The sequence below is a fragment of the Fulmarus glacialis genome, unplaced genomic scaffold (genome assembly GCF_000690835.1).
Source record: "Fulmarus glacialis isolate BGI_N327 unplaced genomic scaffold, ASM69083v1 scaffold6138, whole genome shotgun sequence".
Classification (NCBI taxonomy): domain Eukaryota; kingdom Metazoa; phylum Chordata; class Aves; order Procellariiformes; family Procellariidae; genus Fulmarus; species Fulmarus glacialis.
Window position 1 is genome coordinate 21030 of NW_009226212.1, and position 3951 is coordinate 24980.

Genomic DNA, 3951 nt, shown 5'->3' on the forward strand with positions numbered 1-3951 from the left:
CACTCAGTGTAGTGCAGTCTTGAAATGCTTTAGAAACTTAACTTTTTTGTTTTAAACTTTAAACTTTTGTTTAACTTAACTTTAAAAAGGTACGTTTACCTTTCAGAGCATTAGCTGGGGAAGCACGGAGCTCAGTTCACGTTACCTAAAAACCTTGATAGGTTGTCTATGCTGGATTCTGAGACGCTGCTGTTAGTGTTTCTGAAATGCCCGAGTTTACCCAGTTCAGAAAAAGCTTATTTGTGTCTGCTTTGAAAGCCATTGCTGTGTCTGCATTGTAGTGTAATCCATTTAGTTCACTTCAGATAGGAGCTTGTTTTCCTAGCGTAGGCATGAGAGCTGGGTGATGTGGATTGGAAAGAGCATATACATTCTGTGAATAACGGCACTGCATCCTGTAACATGCAGTGCACAATTTTTCAAATAATGGCCACAGGAACAGTCTAAGAGATCACCCATTTGAACATTTTTCCCTCAGGCTGCACAGCTTATTCACAAAACCCCCAAAGTTACATATGCTTTATTCAGGCCTTTACATGGCAGATTACTTAGTCATTAAAAAAACAAGCACTGATGACACTGAAGGTGTTTAGCAGTTTCAGTCCTGAAAGGGAATCAATAAGTCATATTCTGAGGAGAGAGATGCACTGAATCAGGATTAGAAGTGCCAGTTGGTGCTACTGCTTCCAGACTTGCCAGTGAGTGTTCCTCCAATCACTATTTGACTGAAGACTCCAAATGTTTTTTTTGGTTTAGTTTTTAATTTAAAAAAGCCTTTCTCCATCAATAGGCAGGCCCTGGAGCCGCACAGACGAGAGACAGAGATGTACTTTCACAGAATCACGGAAGGGCTGGGGTTGGCAGGGACCTCTGGGGGTCATCTGGCTCAACCACCCCCCCTGCTCAAGCAGGGCCACCTGCAGCCGGTTGCCCAGGACTGTGTCCAGACAGCTTTTGAATGTCTCCAGGGAGGGAGTTGCCCTCTCTGGGCAACCTGTGCCAGTGCTCGGTCACCCTCACAGTAAAAACCTTCATGTTTCCATGTGAGCAACAGTAATTTTACTTAAACATTTCAATGCATGTGGGGTTGATCCTCAAATGCTGCTCCACTTTAATGTCAGCTGAAGTTCGCATGCAGCTTTTTCAGTTTCATGTACAAAGAAAGAAGTGTTTCTTTAATGGAGTGCATTATTTATTCTGGGCTATGCTGAAGGAGGGGATCTCTCTAGAGAACAGGTAGTGGTTTAACTCCATGCTTTTTTCACTGATCTGGTGAGAGACATTTGTATGTATCTTAATGGACCCATTTCCAAGCTTTCACTGTGGATTTACGAGGGATACAGTTTATGCAGAACACTTACTGAAGTCTCAAAAGACTGAAAGTATGAATCTGGCTAACTTATGCTCGGTTAATTTTTGGTGATGCCTGCTCAGTTGAACATAATGCTTTAGCTCAGAGACCTGCTTCCCGAGAGAGCAGGAGGACAGCAAAATGTGAGCTTTCACTGTCCCCAGCACGTGATGAGCAGGGTGAGGTTGAGGCAAGATACCTTTAAAGTCCCAACCTAGGGAAGAGTCCACCATTTGGGAAGCCTTGGTCTGTGCCTCCAGCGATTGTAATCAGCCTGGAGTTTGGCATATGTGGCTAACAGTTGCTCTTTGACCTCTTGAACTAAAACACCGCAATAGTTGTCCAGCCAGGCACTTCTAGTGGGGAGTCCAAGTTCGGTCATTTATCTGCTATTGACTGCTAGTTCCTTGCACAGATTGTTTTGAAGTTGCACATAGTTGAGCCTCCTACTGAAATCCCTTGCTAAGTGATGTGGGGAAGGGGTTACCTTTGCTATTTGTTTTCTGTTACCACTATGCCATTGCAGAAGGAATGTGGTAACAAGGTATCTGATGGTCTTTTTTCCTGAAAAGCTTGAAAACGAGATATTTTGTTTTTATTTACATTATTTCTCCTTGACTGGCGGAGTATGTAACCGCTTGCCGCGTGCTTGCTTGTTCATATAGAACTAGCTGCTGCATATGTTTGTTTTTTTTTGTTTTTTTTTTCTTCTGTTTTTTTCCAGAGACAATAGAAACAACACTGAAGCATTCACTTTGGAGAGTGAAAGCTCCCCCCTCAAACCTCCCCCTGCTAAATATCTTCATGGGCTTTACAAACAAGAAAAATAAGCTTAATTTGGTCCAGTTCTCCCCTCAAGCAGTACTTTCTCGCTAGAGAGGTTTAGAGCAACGCCACTTGTCTGTGCTCTCCCATGTTGCATGTACCACTTCTTTTCCAGCTGATGTCCAAATGTGATGGAAACTCCAGATAAGAAAAGTAATGGCAGATGTTAGAGGATGATGCTTGAAAAATGATGAGTGATTTGAACTCTAGCCCCCTAGTAAGGGGCTGGAGAGTACGGAAAGAAAAGCAGGAGAGCATGGAGACAAAAGTGGCTGAAATACAGTAATTTAGAGGCTGATAAATTAACAGTGATACAGAGCAGGTTTCTGTGGATAGGAGATCAACTTTCATCGCCCTGTGGGACACAGGGGACAGCTTCAGTTGAAAATGCCTTTCTGAACACCAGAGCTCCTAACCACGCGGCACGAATTTACTGAAAAGCCAAGCTTTCATTCATTCTGCCACTCAGGGAAGAATTTTGTAGGCAATTTTGTATGATTTGTAGGCAACGCTGGCCAGCGTGGGCATAGGGTGGCGATGCACCATCTGCATCTTGCCCTGACAGCTACTTAACGGATGCTGGTGATGTCCATAGACACACCAGAAGCTGACGGCTTGCACTGCTCAGGAGTAGGGCAGCCACTTTGTCCCACGCACACCAGCTCGGCTGTGTGACCAGGGCATGGCCACACTGTTTCAGGCTTAGTTGCCTGGAAGCCTTGTTCCAAGGCGCAAGAGGGAGGAATGGGGGTGAGGAAGGTGATGGCGGAGGAATCTCGCCCCATACCTGCCCTGAGGGCACTGGGCTCTTCGCCAGGCACTGCCAAGCAGCAGAGCGTGTTCGTGCATGCATGGCTGTGTGTCTGCGTGCGCATGTGCGTGCATGCGCACTGCGCAGTGAGTGCTTTGCTGGGCTCGTGTCTGGCAGTGTGGGGCCTCCAGTGCTTTTGCGGGATTAGGTCAGTGGGCTCAGCTTGTTTCCCTCTTCCTTCCATCCCCCCACCCCCGAAAAAAAAAATTTAGATGCCTAGGGGCTGTTATTTTGGACTGAAGATCAGCTCTTGGGCATGTGTGCACATGGATGTGTATGGATCTAGCTTTTACATTCTAAACTGTTTGCTAAACAGATATGTCTGTCTCCTATCTCTCAGGGTTAATGTATCCATGTATGTAAAACTTAGACACTCATCAAATAGATGTTAAAATATAAATTGTTGTATCTTATGTCCCATTAACAGGGAATGTTGCAGGAGGGTGACTGCAGGGTGCACCTGCCTGTCGGTTGTTCCTGTGGGCCTACTCTCCTAAGCTGCTTCTGAAGTGGTTTGAAGCAGCTGGTAAAGGTAGCACAAACGCTGTTGCTGAGCTGGTCACCAGGGGCTGCCTGTTTAATGGAGAATTGATTTTTTTTCTTCTTTGTTTCCTGCCTAAGATGGCATTAGATTGCAATTTGATTGCTAGTAATTATATGGACTTTACTGAAGACACACACATCTCTTTCCTTAGACAGGTTTTATGAAATGCTTCAGTTAAAAAAAACACTGTATAATGCTGCTACGGAAGCTGTAGCTAGTTGTGGGGGGGGAAGGGGATCTTTAGTCAAAAACTAGTGGGTTTTTTTTATCCAAACCTTTCTGGATAGCTACAAACTTGCTGGCTGCCAGAATGGAAATACATACAAACACACACAGACAAGGTACTTAATGCCTTCTTTGCCTCAGTTTTCAATACTAAGACCAGTTGTTCTCTGGGTACGCAGCCCCCTGAGCTGGAAG